At 43.1% G+C, this 22257-nt stretch overlaps 2 non-coding genes across 2 annotated transcripts; one reads left to right on the forward strand and one right to left on the reverse strand.

Moving 5' to 3' along the window:
* Positions 1–3370: 3370 nt before the first annotated feature.
* On the forward strand, positions 3371–3444 carry TRNAV-AAC (transfer RNA valine (anticodon AAC)). The gene has a single exon. It is a non-coding gene; the product is annotated as a tRNA-Val (tRNA).
* Positions 3445–3506: 62 nt separating this feature from the next.
* Positions 3507–3580, reverse strand: TRNAI-AAU (transfer RNA isoleucine (anticodon AAU)). Its single transcript has one exon. It is a non-coding gene; the product is annotated as a tRNA-Ile (tRNA).
* Positions 3581–22257: the final 18677 nt, after the last annotated feature.

Genomic DNA, 22257 nt, shown 5'->3' on the forward strand with positions numbered 1-22257 from the left:
GGTTCTCGAGGATTTCTCTGTGCTGCCCGAGCGTTAGCGTGTTCTGCCCATCTTAACATTGCCTGGAAATTGCGACAATCTTTCTGCAGATGTCCTGACTGTCTTTTTCCGTTGCTGTCGAGGAAAAAATGCATCTGACACGGCTCATTCATCATCTCTTCAGGAGATACGAAAGGCCTTGGGAACCTAGGCCCGCTATTTTGCCTGTTGTTTCGAGAATCGTCCCTATTATCGCCTCGCTGCTCATTGCTTCTCTGATAATCATCTCTGTTGTTTCCTCCTGTGTTTGCCCGAAAACCTGCCGAAATTTGTCCTGGAGCATCATAGTTCGGGTATTGTCGAGGAAATCGTCGCCTCGATTGATAATTTCGACCACGGTCCTCCTCTGGCGACCTGTGCCGTTTGTTGTGGACAGCATCTTCTCCATCTGCCCATCTGTTTGCTATTTCCATTAACGCGGATACTGTCTTTGGGTTTGTCCTTCCCAAGTCCTCGACAAAATCTCCACGCCTAATTCCCGCGACAAACGCATCTATCGCTCTCTCGTCAGATATATTTTCTGCCGAGTTTTTGATGATGTTCCACCTTTGGATATATTTTCTCATTGGCTCGTCTGGCTTTTGTCGACATGCTCTCAATTCCTCTAACGACACAGGTTTTTTGCATGTGGACCTGAAGTTCTTAACGAACACGTCCTCGAAGCTTTCCCAACTGTCGATAGATCCTGGAGGGAGTTTCTTTATCCAAGACCGTGCGGCTCCACTCAAATGCACCTGGATGCTTTGCATAGCTGTTGCTCTGGTTCCACCTGTGAGTTTTACCGTCTCGAGATAATCAACTAACCAATCTTCTGGATCTTGAAGGCCGTCGAATTTTTTGAAATTATCAGGCAACTTGAATCCCGAAGGTACTCGAGTTTTCCGCACTCTCCTCATGAAACACGGCAAACCGCACATATCATCGTCGTTTAATTCTGGGGACTGCCGATGTTCTCTTCTGCCTTGTCGCGCTCTGTCGACCCTTGCTTGTGCTGCCGTATCTCTTGCTCCACTTGGTCCTTCAGGAGCTGCTGCTACTACTGCCGCAGGTTGTGGACTATTTTGCCTTGCTGTTCCTTCGGGAGGTGTTGATACAAACGCCGTCCCCATGGCTCCAACTCCTGCTATCGCCATGTTGTACAATGTTTCCCTTGGATCTCCTGGAGGTGGTTTAGATGCGAGGATAAAAGCATGTGTCGCCATATACCCAGCCTCTGGTGTCTTAGGGATGATGTTTCCTCTTGTGTCTATTGACATAAAGGACATGTCGAGGTTTTGGACAAGGTGCTCTCTTTCTGCTTCGGGTATGTGTTGTAACCTTGATCTCGCTCTGTTCCGAGCCTCCCTGTGACTATCACCCGAAGTTCTAGATTGTCGACTTAGCTCTGCTCTTCTCCTGCTGGATGCAGAAGCTGCCTCCTTTCTTCTGTTTAACTCAACTGTCTGTTTTTCCAATTCCCTTGCTGCTCGTGCGAGCCTATATTGATATGCTTGTAATTCCTCTGGCGTGGCTGTGGTAGCCATTGGTTCTGAGCCGTCTATAGCTCTCGCGGCTCTATCCCATGCTGCTTGCGGGAGTTGAACTCTGTGTCGCGGCTGTGGCCCGACGTATTTATTGCCCAAGCCTCGTCGTAGATCGGAGGGATCGACGTATGGATTTCCCAGATCGTCGAAAGCCTCAGATGTTTGCTCTTGATCATTGCTTGTCTCTCCAATGGCATAAATCTGATGATATTTTGTATTCAGATCTATGTTGGGTTTGGTGACACCATCGTTGAGATTGATGAAGACCTTGCTCACTGTAATGGATTTGTCGATGAAGTCGTAACTGTCGACACTGCTTGAGTCATCGCTTATATATGAGTCCGCAGATGACTCAAACGACATGTCGCTGAAGATCTTGGCGAGTTTCTCTCTTGCCCTTGTGCTGACGTAGCGTGTCGACGAAGTTTCTTCTTCTCCTGATTCAGTTGAAGATGTATAGCTTGAAAAATCGGAATCGACCGCCGACGATCCCGACGAAATCGGAATTTCGACACGATACGATCCTTCCTTCTCGACGCGAAAGCGAAACCTTCCGAACGTCATCTCCATAGGCTCCGCCAGATACGCATATGCATCCAAACGGGAGGGTGGGTGAGGAACAAAATCGACAGGACCAGCAGCGATCTGTTTACCTCGATCCATTGCGTTGCTCGCGGTTGATGATGTCGAAGATCTTGAACGTGCCATCGAGATCAGATCCTTACGCCTCTAGTTCCCACAGACGGCGCCAATTGACAAGGTATCAACTTGTCAATGCCTATGGATTGTAGCCTAGGGTTTAGTTGGAAGTAGAGGGCAAGTAGATCTCGAAGGTTTCAGCCGAAAAGTACTCAACGATTATGAAAACTAGAGTTTGTAGACGATGATTCAATGATTTCTGCGTCCCTCGACTCCACCTTATATAGGAGGCGGAGCCGAGGGATTCGTGCTGTACAAGTTACAAAGTCCGGGAAGGTTTCTAACTCATCCCGCAAGATTACAAATAAGATTTCCTATTACAACTCTAGCTTTCCTTAATACTATCTTAGGCTTCCGAATCTTCTTATTCTTCGGGTAGTGGGCCTTCAGTAAACCCCGGGTACTATCTTCGGCAGGCCCATTTGGGATGCCTATGTCACTAGGGCGCGGGTCGGCCGGGGCCGCCGCGGCTGGCGCGGGGCCGTCGCCTGCTGCTCCGGGATGCATCGCCGGCGGCGGTCGTGGGGCGGCGCGGGCAGGTCTAGGTCAAGGCCAGGGTGACGCGTGCGTGCTGCTGCTGCGAGTCTATGAGTCTGCGACTCTGCGAGCGAGTTCGTGCGTGCTGGACTGCTGGTTCCTGGCTTCCTGCTTGTTGAGCTGGGCCAAATACTTACAAATTTTTTTCCATCAAAATCTTGGGTATTCCATGGAAGACAGGGGAATACCCCCAGCGCCGCCCATGCTTGCAACACCTTTTCACTGTATCTCCTTCACCACCTCGTCCGTCTCCGGCCGCTGCACGTCCTTCCACCAAAGCCGGTGGCTATGCTCAGGCGTGCTTGCGAGCCATTAAGTCGAATCGTTTTTTTAACTTACCAATGGCATCCTCTGTAATATAGGATTTGGTGGGAGGGTAAATCTTTAAAAAATGTTGGACCGCAAGAAATCTTATTTTATTTATAATTATTAGAATATAAATGTGTCATGCCGTTGGTCTGTGACATCTGACGATCTAGATCAACGAAAACCTTTTGTTTCCTGATTGAAGTTTAGCTTTTTTACTTTCATCAAAAAGGTTATAAAACTTTTGTGGATATTTTTCATGCGAAGGTTTCGTGGTGTAGTTGGTTATCACGTCAGTCTAACACACTGAAGGTCTCCGGTTCGAACCTGGGCGAAGCCAATCTTTTTACCAAAAATATCTTTTTGTATTGGGCTGAAATTGTTAAGTAGAGTAAAAACAAATGGCCCATGCAGGTCTCGAACCTGCGACCTTCGCGTTATTAGCACGACGCTCTAACCAGCTGAGCTAATAGGCCTCTCGTGCCACAAGGATTCAAACAAATTTTTTTTTTTATAAATCATCATCATTATTTATACAGCTTAGTTTGTTTCCAAACTCAGGAACATGCTAGTTTTGCAGTAGCAGGACCGTGCGGCCAGAAGGAATGAGGCAGAGTGGGCTGCATGCCTATCATTTGGCATGTTTAAGAAAAGAGGAAAATAAATTATTTTTTAGATGCACATGGGGTAAACACAGGCAACAGGTCTCGCAAATACAAAACAAGAAAAGAACGAACGAAGTCCCGCAACCTACAAGAAAGAAAAAAACCCGCATGGGGAAGAAACCAGATGACTTAATTATCCATAGCTACACCCATCAGCCACAGCAACCAATTCCACCTGAGGCCTCGTTCGGCGGGGGTGTGTTGTAGAGTTTTAGTGGAAGTGTTTTGGCTGAAACAGGCATGGATTAGTGTGTATTTTAGATGGTTGGAGTGTTTTCAGGTACGCACAGAGTCTTTTTTTTTGAACTTAAACCATTTCATTAAGCAAACAGCAGGCCGCCTCATTAAAAACCTTCCAGTCCCCTTAGGTACCCTGGAAGGAAAAGAGTGCGTCTGAAACCTGCTGCCGCAATCAAAGTATCGTTACATCATCTAACAGAGGTTGTAGGAGGAAGCTAGGGGGTTCATCGACCCAAGTACAATCAGATTTAAGATCAAAACAAAACCTAGCTAGTGAATGCGCAACCTCATTAGATTCTCTAGGGCAATGAGTAAAGCTAATAGAATCAAGGTTGATAGCAGCATCAACACAGTCGGCAAAGATCGCCGACGCTTCATTCCACCACCTTTGCTCACCATTACAAGCTTGGATCACTTCTAAGGAATCCGATTCAGCCACTACTCTTGAACATCCCATGCGATGGGCAAGGCCGATCCCTTCCTTCATTGCCAATGCTTCCGCCACCATAGCAGAGGCGACGTGAGGAATATAATTTGTCGATGCAGCTATAAAATCGCCTTTAACATCTCTGATAACTGCACCAATAGCTCCTGTGCATGAGTCAGCATAAAAAGAAGCATCGACATTTACTTTGACCTGTCTCACCTCAGGTTTCGACCACTTTACAGTAATAACCTGGGCTTTGTTAGCGCCAACTTTTGCAGCATTGGCCGTCATAGCAAGAATAGACATTTTGCATTTATAAACAGGAGGTGTAGGTTCATCATGTGTCCGCTGTCGTCGAAGCCACCAAAGATACCAGCATGCCACCAATACCACTTCTTTCACACCAAACAACGTAAAACCCTCCAGATCATTATTCTGTTTGTTTAAAATATTTTCAAGGACCGCTGATCCCGCTCGGTCCTCAAGTAATGCATCATCAATGATTTGAGATAGACCCAGATTTTGCCACACAATCGTCGCGGCCGGGCAAGTGAAAAGAAGATGTCTGATATCCTCTGCATCCAAATTACAGACCGGACAGGAACCCGATGTGCCAATGTGCCTATTAGCAAGAATTGCTTTGAGAGGAATTATCCCATGGAGAGCTCGCCAAGCAAAAAATTTCACCTTTGCTGGGATTTTCAACTGCCAAAGTGTCTTCCATACTGGGTTCAGGGCCGAGACGCTAGGGATCGCCAATTGACCAGTGGACGGACCAAATTGATGCCGCCACTGGAGGTGATAGCCCGACCGGACGGTATACTGGCCATGTTTGGTAAAGTGCCAACTAATGAAGTCCTCAAAACCTTGTGTGCTGATCGGTATTTGCAAGATTCTTGTAACATCAATTGGATTGAATAAACCATTCAACAAAGTTTCATCCCATTGGCCCGTGATAGGACACAGAAGCTCACTCACCCGCGTATATATGGCGCCCCCTCTAGGGGTCAAAATTCTTCTATTAGCACTTGATGGAATCCACGGATCTTCCCAAATTTTAATTTTTTCACCGTTTCCAACTCGCCAAATATACCCACGCTTAAAAGTGGTTAGGCCAGCTAGAATACTTTGCCAGGTAAATGATGATCCTGCCTTTGGCCCCGCCTTTAGAATATCTCCACTCGGGTAGTACTTGGCACCAAGAACACGGGCACATAAAGATTCAGGGTCATTGATCAATCTCCATCCCTGCTTAGCCAGCATAGCAAGATTAAAAGACTGGAAATCTCTGAAGCCCATACCTCCCTCCTTTTTTGGGTAACAGAGTTTCCACCAAGCCATCCAGTGCATCTTCTTTGAATTTTCATCATCACCCCACCAGAACTGGGAGATAGCATCCATCATTCCCTTGCAAATCCCCTTAGGGAGCTGGAACACAGACATAGCATATACAGGAATCGCTTGCGCCACAGCCTTCAGGAGAATTTCCTTACCACCCAAAGATAGTAGTTTTTCCTTCCACCCATTAATCCTCTGAATAATTCTTTCAATAAAATGTTTGAAGCAATCACTCCTATCAGCTCCAACTAAAGCTGGAAGACCCAGGTATTTATCCGAGAGAGCTTCCGTATCAATATGTAACATGGTGCAAATTTCTGATCTCAACAAAGCATTTGTGTTAGGAGAAAAGAAAATACTCGATTTCGCCAAGCTCACCATTTGGCCTGAATTTGCACAGTAGGTATCTAGGACATTTTGCAGGGAAGTTGCATTAGTCATATCAGCCTTCATGAGAATAAGGGAATCATCAGCGAATAACAGGTGTGATACTGATGGTGCATTTCTGCACACCCTAACCCCATCGATGCCACCAACTTCTTCTTCATGCAATAACAAGCTAGATAAACCCTCCGCACACAACAGAAACAAATAAGGAGAGAGCGGGTAATCAATAGAGGCTAACAGAACTAAAAAATAGGAGCTGATCCGAACAGCTATCCCAGCTGATATGCGGGTTGGGTATGTGGGGGTGTGATGACCCACAAGTATAGGGGATCGCGATAGTCTTCGAGGGTAGTATAACCCAAATTTATTGATTCGACACAAGGGGAGGTAAAGAATACTTATAAGCCTTAACAACTGAGTTGTCAATTCAGCTGCACCTGGAAAAGCACTAGCAACAGGGGTGATGTGAAAGTAGCAGTAATATGAGAGCAGTAGTAACAAAGAATACAGCAGCAAAGAATAGCAATATGAGAGCAATGGCACGAGAAGATAGTTGATACTACTTCCAATGACATGTAGAACAAGTATATTATGATGAGAGATGGACCGGGGTTCCCAGCGATCTACACTAGTGGTAACTCTCCATTAACAAGTGTTGGGTGAACAAATTACAGTTGGGCAATTGATAGGATTGATAAAGCATTAAGAAAGAACATCAGGCTTATTAATTATGTAGGCATGTTTTCCGTATATAGTCGTACGTGCTCGCAATGAGAAACTTGCACAACATCTTTTGTCCTACCAGCCGGTGGCAGCCGGGCCTCAAGGGAAACTACTGGATATTAAGGTACTCCTTTTAATAGAGTACCGGAGCAAAGCATTAACACACCGTGAAAACATGTGATCCTCACATCACTACCATCCCCTCCGGTTGTCCCGATTCTTGTCACTTCGGGGCCATTGGTTCCGGACAGCGACATGTGCATACAACTTGTAGATACAATCTAAGCAATAAGTATAGAGCTCAAATCTAAGATCATGGCACTCGGGCCCTAGTGATAAGCATTAAGAATAACAAGATTGCAGCAACAATAACTTCACAAACTTTATAGATAGACTAATCATAATGTATCATCCATCGGATCCCAACAAACACAACACCGATTACATCAGATGAATCTCAATCATGTAAGGCAGCTCATGAGATCATTGTATTGAAGTACATGGGGGAGAGAATACCAACTAGCTACAGCTAGAACCCGTAGTCCATGGGGGAACTACTCACGGAGCATGATGGAGGCGGTGGCGTTGATGGAGATGGCTTCCGGGGGCACTTCCCCGTCCCGGCAGGGTGCCGGGACAGAGACTTCTGTCCCCCGAATTGGAGTTTCGCGACGGTGGCGGCGCCCCTGGAGTCTTTCTGGAGTTTCGTCAATTGGTGATGCGTTTTTAGGTCGAAAGGGATTATATAGGCGAAGAGGCGGCGCAGGGGGGCACCTGGGGGCGCCACACCCTAGGCCGGCGCGGCCTAGGCCTGGCCCGCGCCGCCATGTGGTGTGGTGGCCCCCTGGCCCCTCTCCGACTCTTCTTCGGTGTTCTGGAGCCTTCCGGAGAAAATAGGAGGTTTGGCGTTGATTTCGTCCAATTCCGAGAATATTGCCCGAACAGCCTTTCTGGAACCAAAAACAGCAGAAAACAGGAACTGGCACTGTGGCATCTTGTTAATAGGTTAGTTCCGGAAAACGCATAAAAACATCATAAAGTGCAAGCAAAACATGTAAGTATTGTCATAAAACAAGCATGGAGCAGCGAAATTATGGATACGTCGGAGGCGTATCAGCATCCCCAAGCTTAGTTCCTGCTCGTCCCGAGCAGGTAAACGATAAAAAGAATAATTTCTGTAGTGACATGCTACTTACATAACCTTGATCATACTATTACAAAGCATATGAAATAAATGAAGTGACTCAAGGCAATGATCTATAGTTGCTAACAAGTAGATAACATATAGCAAAACTTTTCATGAAGAGTACTTTCAAGACAAGCATCAAAATTCTTGCATAAGAGTTAACTCATAAGGCAATAAATTCAAAGTAAAGGCATCGAAGCAACACAAAGGAAGATATAAGTTTCAGCGGATGCTTTCAACTTTCAACATGCATATCTCATGGATATTGTCAACACAAAGTAATATGATGAATGCAAATATGCAAGTATGTAAGAATCAATGCACAGTTGATACAAGTGTTTGCTTCTAAGGTGGGAGGAATTAGGTAACTGACTCAACATAAAAGTAAAAGAATGGCCCTTCAGAGAGGAAAGCATCGATTGCTATATTTGTGCTAGAGCTTTGGTTTTGAAAACATAAAGAGAGCATTAAAAAGTAAAATTTTGAGAGGTGTTTGTTGTTGTCAACGAATGGTAATGGGTACACTAACTACCTCGCCAACCGGACTTTCAAGAGCGGCTCCCATGAATTTTTATTTTTGGGTGGCACTCCTTCCAACCTTTCTTTCACAAACCATGGCTAACCGAATCCTCGGGTGCCTGCCAACAATCTCATACCATGAAGGAGTGCCTTTTTATTTTAGTTTTATTATGATGATGACACTCCCCCCAACCTTTGCTTACACAAGCCATGGCTAACCGAATCCTTCGGGTGCCGTCCAACAATCACAAACCATGGAGGAGTGTCTATTTAAATTAATTAATTCGGGACTGGGAATCCCATTGCCAGCTCTTTTTGCAAAATTATTGGATAAGCGGATGTGCCACTAGTCCATATGAGAGTCCGTCAAAAGTAAATGACAAGGTTGAAAGCTAAACACCACATACTTCCTTATGAGCTATAAAACATTAACACAAATTGAGAAGCATTTTGAATTATTTAAAGGTAGCACTCAAGCAATTTACTTTGGAATGGCAGGAAATACCACATAGTAGGTAGGTATGGTGGACACAAATGGCATAGTGGTTGGCTCAAGTATTTTGGATGCATGAGAAGTATTCCCTCTCGATACAAGGCTTAGGCTAGCAAGGTTGTTTGAAGCAAACACAAGTATGAACCGATGTGACAAAACTTACATAAGAACATATTGCAAGCATTATAATACTCTACACTGTCTTCCTTGTTGCTCAAACACTTTTACCAGAAAATATCTAGACCTTAAGAGAGATCAATTATGCAAACCAATTTTAACAAGCTTTACGGTAGTTCTCCACTAATAGGTTTAAACTACATGCAAAAACTTATGATCCACTTGAGAGCTCAAAACAATTGCCAAGTGTCAAATTATCCAAGACATATGAGGCATTTTCCTTTTCCAACCAAATAAAGATAAGTATTGTAGCTTCCAACTTTTATCATTGAACATTAAAAGTAAAATGAAGAACAAGTGTTCATATGAAAAAGCGGAGCATGTATCTCTCCCAATCAAGGATTGCTAGGATCCGATCTTATTCAAACACAAACAAAACGAAAATAAACACACAGACGCTCCAAGTAAAGCACATATGATGTGACTGAATAAAAATATAGTTTCAGGGGAGGAACCTGATAAGTTGATGAAGAAGGGGATGCCTTGGGCATCCCCAAGCTTAGACGCTTGAGTCTTCTTGAAATATGCAGGGATGAACCACGGGGGCATCCCCAAGCTTAGACTTTTCACTCTTCTTGATCATATATCATCCTCCTCTCTTGACCCTTGAAAACTTCCTTCACAACAAACTTCTCATAAACTTCATTAGAGGGGTTAGTACTCAAAAAATTTGAATCCACCTTGGTCCTGTAGTGACACATTGCAAGAACTCAATAAAACATTAGCTACAGCTCTCTACGTCTAGAAAACCTCACTTAAAGTCCACAAGAGACAATGCAAAAAAAACAGAGACAGAATCTGCCAAAACAGAACAGCCAGTAAAGACGAATTTTAATAAAATACTTCCGTTGCTCAAATCAGAAAACTCAAAACTAATGAAAGTTGCATACATATCTGAGGATCACTCACGTAAATTGGCATAATTTTCTGAGTTACCTACAGAGAATTTTGCCCAGATTCGTGACAGCAAAGAAATCTGTTTCTGCGCAGAAATCCAAATCTAGTATCGACCTTCGATTAGAGGCTTCACTTGGCACAACAAAACACAAAACTAAGATAAGGAGAGGTTGCTACAGTAGTAAACAACTTCCAAGACACAAATATAAAACAAAGTACTGTAGCAAAATAACACATGGGTTATCTCCCAAGAAGTTGCTTTCTTTATAGCCATTAAGATGGGCTCAGCAGTTTTAATGATGCACTCGCAAGAAATAGTATTGGAAGCAAAAGAGAGCATCAAGAAGCAATTTCAAAACACATTTAAGTCTAACATGCTTCCTATGAAAAGGAATCTTGTAAATAAACAAGTTCATGAAAAGCAAAGTAACAAGCATAGGAAGATAGAACAAGTGTAATTTCAACAATTTCAGCATATAGAGAGGTGTATTAGTACCATGAAAATTTCTACAACCATATTTTCCTCTCTCATAATAATTTTCAGTAGCTTCATGAACAAACTCAACAATATAACTATCACATGCAGCATACTTTTCATGATTTCCAAACATATAATTTTTATCAAGTTCAAGAATAGTGGAATTAAAACTTTCAAACTTACTTTTATTAATAATATAACAAGGTAGTTGATCAATCTCAAGAGATATGGGACTCATAGAATAAGTCAAGAACTCTCCAATCCCATTTTCATTAGTAGTACAATTAATAGTATCAAGTAACATAGGACCATCATCTAGAGCTTTATCATAAACATTTGCTAAGCAAAATTCTTTAGTACCATGCATTTCGACATCAGGCACAAACAAAGCATTATCATAAGATTTATCAAAGTAGCATGGATTATCATAAATAACAGTAGTATAATTATTCTCACAAGTATTACTCATAGGTACTATTTCAAGAGAATCCACAGGAACATAACATTCAACCTCTTTCGGTAAGCATGGAGGACAATCAAATAGTGTAAGAGATGAAGAGTTACTCTCATTAGAAGGTTGGCATGGGTAGCTAATCCATTCTTCCCCCTTTTGTTCGTCGCTCTCCTCTTCTTTTTCATCCAATGAGCTTTCAAGTTCATCAATTTCCTCCTCTTTTTCATCCAATGCGCTTTCAGGTTCATCAGTTTCTTCTTCCACCGGTTCCTGCAAATTGTGAGTGCATTCTTGTGCATTAATGTGTCTCTCTTTATAATCAAGGATATAAGGATTCCTACTGTAGCATTCTATGCAAGAATTAAGGATAGTAGAGACATAATCTTTAAGGTCCTTACAAATAGCACAAGTTTCATAATTCTCAACCATGAAGGATTCTATCTCGGAGGCTCCCATAAATAAGACAAATTGTTCTACCTCTTCGAACCCATAATGAATATAGCAATTCCGATTATAGCTCTTAATAAAATATTCCTCACTAAAGCCACATTGAAATTTAAGATGTTTATCCTGTTGAGAGCAACAGTTTATATCATGGCGTCTAAGCAAGATTCTAGCAATTGTATTTAATTTTTCTATCATAGCACTCATTATTTTACCAGTTCTTGATTCTCTATAACAATTATAACATTCCATAAGCTCCAAGTAGGTTGTTGGTTCTCCCATAACAGCAGTTTTTAATTTTTCGGTTTTTCAAATTTTTATGGATTTTTGGGTATATGAGGAAAATAAAACAAAACTGAAATAAACTAGACAAAAGTAAACTAAGCAAAGTAATACTAGACAGAAATAAACTAAGCACAAATAAACTAGACAAAAGTAAACTAAGCAAAACAAAATAAAGCAAAATAAAAACAGAGAGAGAGGTAGAGTGTACTCCCCAGGTGAACTTATGAGTAGAGCTATGCCTCCCCGGCAACGGCGCCAGAAAACAGTCTTGATGACCCACAAGTATAGGGGATCGCGATAGTCTTCGAGGGTAGTATAACCCAAATTTATTGATTCGACACAAGGGGAGGTAAAGAATACTTATAAGCCTTAACAACTGAGTTGTCAATTCAGCCGCACTGGAAAAGCACTAGCAACAGGGGTGATGTGAAAGTAGCGATAATATGAGAGCAGTAGTAATAAAGAATACAGCGTATAATAGCAATATGAGAGCAATGGCACGAGAAGATAGTTGATACTACTTCCAATGACATGTAGAACAAGTATATTATGATGAGAGATGGACCGGGGTTCCCAGCGATCTACACTAGTGGTAACTCTCCATTAACAAGTGTTGGGTGAACAAATTACAGTTGGGCAATTGATAGGATTGATAAAGCATTAAGAAAGAACATCAGGCTTATTAATTATGTAGGCATGTTTTCCGTATATAGTCGTACGTGCTCGCAATGAGAAACTTGCACAACATCTTTTGTCCTACCAGCCGGTGGCAGCCGGGCCTCAAGGAAAACTACTGGATATTAAGGTACTCCTTTTAATAGAGTACCGGAGCAAAGCATTAACACACCGTGAAAACATGTGATCCTCACATCACTACCATCCCCTCCGGTTGTCCCGATTCTTGTCACTTCGGGGCCATTGGTTCCGGACAGCGACATGTGCATACAACTTGTAGATACAATCTAAGCAATAAGTATAGAGCTCAAATCTAAGATCATGGCACTCGGGCCCTAGTGACAAGCATTAAGAATAACAAGATTGCAGCAACAATAACTTCACAAACTTTATAGATAGACTAATCATAATGTATCATCCATCGGATCCCAACAAACACAACACAGATTACATCAGATGAATCTCAATCATGTAAGGCAGCTCATGAGATCATTGTATTGAAGTACATGGGGGAGAGAATACCAACTAGCTACAGCTAGAACCCGTAGTCCATGGGGGAACTACTCACGGAGCATGATGGAGGCGGTGGCGTTGATGGAGATGGCTTCCGGGGGCACTTCCCCGTCCCGGCAGGGTGCCGGGACAGAGACTTCTGTCCCCCGAATTGGAGTTTCGCGACGGTGGCGGCGCCCCTGGAGTCTTTCTGGAGTTTCGTCAATTGGTGATGCGTTTTTAGGTCGAAAGGGATTATATAGGCGAAGAGGCGGCGCAGGGGGGCACCTGGGGGCGCCACACCCTAGGCCGGCGCGGCCTAGGCCTGGCCCGCGCCGCCATGTGGTGTGGTGGCCCCCTGGCCCCTCTCCGACTCTTCTTCGGTGTTCTGGAGCCTTCCGGAGAAAATAGGAGGTTTGGCGTTGATTTCGTCCAATTCCGAGAATATTGCCCGAACAGCCTTTCTGGAACCAAAAACAGCTTGAAAACAGAACTGGCACTGTGGCATCTTGTTAATAGGTTAGTTCCGGAAAACGCATAAAAACATCATAAAGTGCAAGCAAAACATGTAAGTATTGTCATAAAACAAGCATGGAACGACAGAAATTATGGATACGTCGGAGGCGTATCAGGGTGTAACAGAACATATTTTCATCGGGAGTTTAGATCGAAAAAACGCGAGGTAGGCAGAGTGTTTCTGATCCCCATGGAATCCATCAACATTTCGGCTTACAGCAGCGGGTTGATGGAGCTCGGTCCGTTTAAAATCTGGCTGCCGAACGATCTACAACGTGTTTCACCGTGTAACATAGCGCTAGCCTAAACAAATATACTACAAGACCTTTGAAACCCGGACTGCCGAACAGGGCCTGATTGGTGTAGATTCGACAACTTGGTCATCTTCAAAGGAGAGGAGTCGGAAGATGCAAGCAGGTCAAGTGGTGTCGGTGGACTGAAGGAGTCTGCCTTCATAATGAAAAGGGGGTTTCTAGATATCTGATGAGGAAGTTTCCTATTTTGCAACCAAAGTTTTTAGTAAGAGCATTAACATTATCCTCATCTAATCCTATGGGGATTAACTCACTCTGGGGGTTTCATTCATGAGACATGTTTAAAACATGACAAGGCCCATTTTAGATTATTAGCTGTATTTAAATCTTTTCAATAAAAAAGAATGGCATCATCTGCCTATAAGGCAAATAACTCCACTAGGTACAAAATCAAAACACAAACCACTAATCAAGCCATGACTAGAAGCATTGTAAAGAATTTTAGTTAGAACATCAACTACTAGATTAATTAAAGATTAATGAGAGAGCGGATCCATGTCTAAGTCTTTTCCCATTAAGGAAAAAACCCTTCAATGTTATTTCATTTGACACAAACATAACCACCATGAGTAATTTTTCTTATCATCGTAATGAACTCAGGATCAAAGTCTCTTGATCTTAATAATTCTTCTAGGAAATCTAGGTTGATATTTTCAAAAGCCTTCTCATAATCCAGCTTAAAGACAAGGCCATGCTTATGACTAGAATGCATGAACTACATGACTTCATGAGCAATCACCACACTCTCAAGAATATACCTACCTTTAATAAACACAATTTTATTACTAGATGTAAGGAAATCCATTAAGAATCCTAGCCTATTGAAAAGACAAGATGTCGCCTAACGTTTTTAATACTATTACATATTTTGCTTGTAAGAATGTGGAACTAAAGTAACATTTATTTTACAAGAACAAAACCATAATAATCTAGGCTCAACTAAGTGAACCAACAAAACTAGAGCTAAGAAAGATAAGCACAACATATATCTAACACAAGTGATAAGCAAGATATATTACTTCAAGCATGGGCCATCGCAAGAAAAGTAAGCTCAAGTATAGAGATAATCAAGGCACACGTAGATAAGGATGTATTCCGTGTTCCCTCACACGCAGTGAGGTACGTCACGTTGGATAGATGCATGCTACCACGAAGCTCTTCCGAACACCACGAAGGCACGCGGTTCTTCTCCAAACCAATTCTACGAAGGACAAAGACCTTTCACTTATGGATAGCTTTTCCTCCACTCCAGAGATGGTAAGGTCCACAACCACTTCAAAAGCTCCACGAAGGAGAAGCCCGTGCCTCTTCACATTCTTTCATGAAGAGGTCATCGGAGCACCAACCTCCAAGCCAAATAGGAGGTCACCCTCCAAGAGTAACAAGTTCATGGTGTCTCACTCGAACAAATCATAATGGAGAGCTCAACACTATGCAAAGATGCAAAGCAAGAACACGAAGAAAAGTGATCAAATCATTCTCTCTCAAATCCTACTAAAGCAACAAATGCTACATAGCTAGATAGGAAGAACAATGGTGGAGGTCAACCAAGACCTACATCCCAAGAGTTCTCTTGACTAAGAGGAGGAATGGATTGGTGGATATTGTAGAAGCAAGCTCAAGGGTTCAACAACGGTGGTACAAAACGTTCTCAAACAATGGGGAAGAATCCCCCTTTATAGGAAAAGAAAATATGACCGTTTGGTCGAATTACGAGGAGTGTAGTCAAGATTGGCGAGAATTCTGACACGCCGGATTCGACTAGCGAAACTGGCAAGGAGCCTGGCACCTCTGGTTTCCCCTCCGAAACCTACAATTCGGCGTGCCGATTTCCACGCCAGAATTTCCCGTGGTCCGCCAAATCGGCGCTCAGTATATCCTTTTGGCATATACCTGAAATTTCCGATGGCTGCCAATTTGTTCCGGTGGTGCCGGTTTGTACGCCGGTTTCATAGAGGCTAACAAAAACTATGATAAATTTTCTGTCCAGACTCCGATATTAGCGAACTTAAGATTTTCGAAAAAAAACTAAGAACAAGCTCTATCTAATATAGGCTATAAGTAAGACCCAAGAAAGAGAAAGAGGCAAAATATCAAATAAGGGGAGGTATGAAACCATAAAAGAAGAATCGGTAAAACCTCCAACCTTGAAAATGCAAAAGATGCATAAAAAATCTATTTTTCGATGAACTTGGGCTTGTTGAAGAGCTAGCAACATTCTCGAGAGCCTCACATGGAGAAAACCCAATAATTAAATAAGTGGATGCAAAGTATGCAAATTATTCAGCTCCGTAAGACGATGTGATCAAGTTGCCCAACCGAAATCCTCTCTTGATAGTGCGGCTATCTATCCTATAACCCGTTCTCCCGACAACCAACTTGAGACCGGTTAAAGGAAAACCCAGAAAGGTCATACCTTTGCCTTTTGCATCCCAGTTGATCTTGATGATGATGATTCATGCTTCATTCAATCCAAATGCACCACTTGATCATTGTTGCTTCGTGAAGACTCACAATTTGCATCAAACTGGAATGCACCTTGAGACCGGTTAAAGGAAAACCTATCAAGGTCATACATTTTCCTTGCGCATCCCGCTTAATCTTAATGATGCTTAATACTTCATTCAAATCAGAATGCACAACTTGATCATTGTTGCTTCGTGAAGACTCACAATTTTCTTCCCAATCCACCACTGTGGGGTACCTTCATTAGGGTAGATCTTCAAAAGTCCATTATAACCAAATGTACGGAAATCCTCAAGCATGATCTTCTCTACATGCTCATCTTGAACTTACCCTTCTCAACCTTGATGATGATCATCACTTGATGTCATCCTCTCATGGGATATATGCGATCTTGCTTTTGATGCATGCCAATGGAAAGATACCTAACCCACATAGACAACACAAATTCACACATATGATGGGTTAGTTCACAAATCATACTCCCTCCGTCCCAAAATGTAAGATGTCTAATGATTTGTCAAAAGTCAAATTTTACTAATTTTGACTAAATATTTTTTCAAAAAAATTACATCTACAATATCGGATGAACATATTAAGAAAATATACTTTATGGTGAATTTATTCATGTTGATTTAGTATTATAAATATTTATATTTTTATGTATACACTTGGACAAACTTAAAAAACATTGACTTTTGACATTAGACGCCTTACATTTTGCGATGGTGTAGGATAACGTTGCATAGAAAACAAAAATTTTCCTACCGCGAACACGCAATCCAAGCCAAGATGCAATCTAGAAGACGGTAGCAACGAGGGGGTATCGAGTCTCACCCTTGAAGAGATTCCAAAGCCTACAAGATGAGGCTCTTGTTGCTGCGGTAGACGTTCACTTGCCGCTTGCAAAAGCGCGTAGAAGATCTTGATCACGATCGGTTCCGGCGCCACGAACGGGCAGCACCTCCGTACTCGGTCACACGTTCGGTTGTTGATGAAGACGACGTCCACCTCCCCGTTCCAGCGGGCAGCGGAAGTAGTAGCTCCTCTTGAATCCGACAGCACGACGGCGTGGTGTCGGTGGCGGTGAAGAAGTCCGGCGGAGCTTCGCTAAGCTACGCGGGCAATATGGAGGAGAAGGGGGCGGCTAGGGTTTGGGAGGGGTGGCCGGCCACTCTATGGGGGGCGGCCAGCTTGTGGTCTTGGGGTGGCCGGCCCCCTCCCTTGGCCCCTCATTATATAGGTGGATCCCAAGTGTTGGTGTCCAAGTCTTCGAATAAGACCCGAAACCAAAACCTTCCATAAGAGGGGAAACCTAGCCCAACTAGGACTCCCACCCAAAGGGTGGGATTTCCACCTCCCATGTGGGGGGTGGCGGCCCCTATGGTGGAGTCCACTTGGGACTCCACCCCATCTAGGGCTGGCCGGCCATGGTGGTGGAGTCCCATGTGGACTCCACCTTCCTTGGTGGTTTCTTCCGGACTTTTCTAGAACCTTCTAGAACCTTCCATAGAACCTTCCGCGACATTTTATTTCACATAAAATGACATCCTATATATGAATCTTATTCTCCGGATCATTCCGGAACTCCTCGTGATGTCCGGGATCTCATCCGGGACTCCGAACAAATATTCGAACTCCATTCCATATTTCAAGTGCTACCATTTCAACATCCAACTTTAAGTGTGTCACCCTACGGTTCGAGAACTATGCGGACATGGTTGAGTACTCACTCCGACCAATAACCAATAGCGGGATCTGGAGATCCATAATGGCTCCCACATATTCAACGATGACTTTAGTGATCGAATGAACCATTCACATATATTACCAATTCCCTTTGTCTCGCGATATTTTACTTGTCCGAGGTTTGATCTTCGGTATCACTCTATACCTTGTTCAACCTCGTCTCCTGACAAGTACTCTTTACTCGTACCGTGGTATGTGGTCTCTTATGAACTCATTCATATGCTTGCAAGACATTAGATGACATTCCACCGAGAGGGCCCAGAGTATATCTATCCGTCATCGGGATGGACAAATCCCACTGTTGATCCATATGCCTCAACTCATACTTTCCGGATAGTTAATCCCACCTTTATAGCCACCCATTTACGCAGTGGTGTTTGGTGTAATCAAAGTACCTTTCCGGTATAAGTGATTTACATGATCTCATGGTCATAAGGATTAGGTAACTATGTATCGAAAGCTTATAGCAAATAACTTAATGACGAGATCTTATGCTACGCTTAATTTGGGTGTGTCCATTATATCATTCACACAATGACATAACCTTGTTATTAATAACATCCAATGTTCATGATTATGAAACTAATCATCCATTAATCAACAAGCTAGTTTAAGAGGCATACTAGGGACTTCTTGTTTGTCTACATATCACACATGTACTAATGTTTCGGTTAATACAATTCTAGCATGATATATAAACATTTATCATAAACATAAAGATATAAATAATAACCACTTTATTATTGCCTCTAGGGCATATCTCCTTCAGTCTCCCACTTGCACTAGAGTCAATAATCTAGATTACATTGTAATATACCTAACACCCATGGCATTCTGGTGTTGGTCATGCTTTGCCCTAGGGAGAGCTTTAGTCAACGGATCTGCTACATTCAGATCAGTGTGTACTTTGCAAATCTTTACTTCTCCATCATCGATGTATTCGCGAATCGAGTGGTAACGCAGCTTGATATGCTTCAGCCTCTTGTGTGACCTTGGCTCTTGTGCATTGGCGATGGCACCCATGTTATCACAGTAAATGATTAATGGGTCCAATGCACTAGGAACCACACCGAGCTCTACAATGAACCTCTTCATCCATACCGCTTCTGATGAAGCCTCTGAAGCCGCTATGTACTCCGATTCTGTTGAAGACTTCGCCACCGTGCACTGCTTCGAGCTTGCCCAGCTTACTGCAGCACCATTCAATATAAACACGTACCCATCGTGACTTAGAGTCATCAGGATCGGTGTTCCAACTTGCATCGGTGTAACTTGTTACAACGAGCTCTTGGTCACCTCCATAACAAAGAAACATATCCTTAGTTCTTTTCAAGTACTTCAGGATATTCTTGACCGCTGTCCGTGTTCCATTCCTGGATCACTTTGATATCTGCTAGTCAAACTAACAGCATGCGCTATATCCGGTCTTGTACATAGCATGGCATACATAATAGAGCCTACTGCCGAAGCATAGGGGATCTGATTCATCCTTTCTCTTTCTTCTGCCGTAGCCGGTCCTTGAGTCTTACTCAAGACCTTGCCTGGTAACATAGGTAAAAACCCTTTCTTACTTTCGTCCATTCTAAACTTCTTTAGAATCTTGTCCAGGTATGTACTCTGTGATAGCCCTATTAGGCGTCTTGATCTATCTCTATAAATCTTGATGCCTAATATATATGATGCTTCACCAAGGTCTTTCATTGAAAAACTGTTATTCAAATAACCTTTTACACTGCTTAAAAGTTCTATATCATTCCCAATCAATAATATGTCATCTACATATAATATCAGGAATGCTACAGAGCTCCCACTCACTTTCTTGTAAATACAGGCCTCTCCATGACACTGTATAAACCCGAAGTCTTTGATCACCTTATCAAAGCGTCGGTTCCAACTTCTTGATGCTTGCTTCAGTCCATAGATTGAACGCTGAAGTTTGCATACTTTGTCAGCATTTTTAGGATCGACAAAACCTTTGGGTTGTACCATATACAACTCTTCCTCAATGTCTCCATTAAGGAACGCCGTTTTGACATCCATCTGCCAAATCTCATAATCGAAAAATGCAGCTATTGCTAACAAAATCCTCACAGATTTTAGCTTCGCTACAGGTGAGAAAGTCTCATCGTAGTCAACTCCTTGAATTTGTCGGAAACCCTTTGCGACAAGTCGAGCTTTATAGACAGTAATATTACCATCAGCATCTGTTTTTCTCTTGAAGATCCATTTATTCTCGACAGCCTTTCGGCTATCAGGTAAGTCTACCAAAGTCCATACTTTGTTATCATACATGGATCCCATTTCGGATTTCATGGCTTCTTGCCATTTGTTGGAATCTAGGCTCATCATCGCTTCTTCATACGTCGCAGGGTCCTCATCATTGTTATCCACAATCATGACATTTAGACAAGGATCATACCAATCAGGAGTGGCACGTTCCCTTGTCGATCTGCGAGGTTCAGTAGTTTCCTCGTTCGAAGTTTCATGATCATTATCATTAGCTTCCTCTGTTGCCGGTGTAGGTGGTACAGGTACAACTTCCGGTACTGCGCTATGATGACCCACAAGTATAGGGGATCGCGATAGTCTTCGAGGGTAGTATAACCCAAATTTATTGATTCGACACAAGGGGAGGTAAAGAATACTTATAAGCCTTAACAACTGAGTTGTCAATTCAGCTGCACCTGGAAAAGCACTAGCAACAGGGGTGATGTGAAAGTAGCAGTAATATGAGAGCAGCAGTAATAGCAATATGAGAGCAATGGCACGAGAAGATAGTTGATACTACTTCCAATGACATGTAGAACAAGTATATTATGATGAGAGATGGACCGGGGTTCCCAGCGATCTACACTAGTGGTAACTCTCCATTAACAAGTGTTGGGTGAACAAATTACAGTTGGGCAATTGATAGGATTGATAAAGCATTAAGAAAGAATATCAGGCTTATTAATTATGTAGGCATGTTTTCCGTATATAGTCGTACGTGCTCGCAATGAGAAACTTGCACAACATCTTTTGTCCTACCAGCCGGTGGCAGCCGGGCCTCAAGGGAAACTACTGGATATTAAGGTACTCCTTTTAATAGAGTACCGGAGCAAAGCATTAACACACCGTGAAAACATGTGATCCTCACATCACTACCATCCCCTCCGGTTGTCCCGATTCTTGTCACTTCGGGGCCATTGGTTCCGGACAGCGACATGTGCATACAACTTGTAGATACAATCTAAGCAATAAGTATAGAGCTCAAATCTAAGATCATGGCACTCGGGCCCTAGTGACAAGCATTAAGCATAACAAGATTGCAGCAACAATAACTTCACAAACTTTATAGATAGACTAATCATAATGTATCATCCATCGGATCCCAACAAACACAACACCGATTACATCAGATGAATCTCAATCATGTAAGGCAGCTCATGAGACCATTGTATTGAGGTACATGGGGGAGAGAATACCGACATAGCTACAGCTAGAACCCGTAGTCCATGGGGGAACTACTCACGGAGCATGATGGAGGTGATGGCGTTGATGGAGATGGCTTCCGGGGGCACTTCCCCATCCCGGCAGGGTGCCGGGACAGAGTTCTGTCCCCCGAATTGGAGTTTCGCGACGGTGGCGGCGCCCCTGGAGTCTTTCTGGAGTTTCGTCAATTGGTGATGCGTTTTTAGGTCGAAAGGGATTATATAGGCGAAGAGGCGGCGCAGGGGGGCACCTGGGGGCGCCACACCCTAGGCCGGCGCGGCCTAGGCCTGGCCCGCGCCGCCACGTGGTCTGGTGGCCCCCTGGCCCCTCTCCGACTCTTCTTCGGTGTTCTGGAGCCTTCCGGAGAAAATAGGAGGTTTGGCGTTGATTTCGTCCAATTCCGAGAATATTGCCCGAACAGCCTTTCTGGAACCAAAAACAGCAGAAAACAGGAACTGGCACTGTGGCATCTTGTTAATAGGTTAGTTCCGGAAAACGCATAAAAACATCATAAAGTGCAAGCAAAACATGTAAGTATTGTCATAAAACAAGCATGGAACGACAGAAATTATGGATACGTCGGAGGCGTATCAGCATCCCCAAGTTTAGTTCCTGCTCGTCCCGAGCAGGTAAATGATAAAAAGAATAATTTCTGTAGTGACATGCTACTTACATAACCTTGATCATACTATTACAAAGCATATGAAATGAATGAAGTGACTCAAGGCAATAATCTATAGTTGCTAACAAGTAGATAACA

Source organism: Lolium perenne, chromosome 1 (genome assembly GCF_019359855.2).
Source record: "Lolium perenne isolate Kyuss_39 chromosome 1, Kyuss_2.0, whole genome shotgun sequence".
NCBI classification, from domain to species: Eukaryota; Viridiplantae; Streptophyta; class Magnoliopsida; order Poales; family Poaceae; genus Lolium; species Lolium perenne.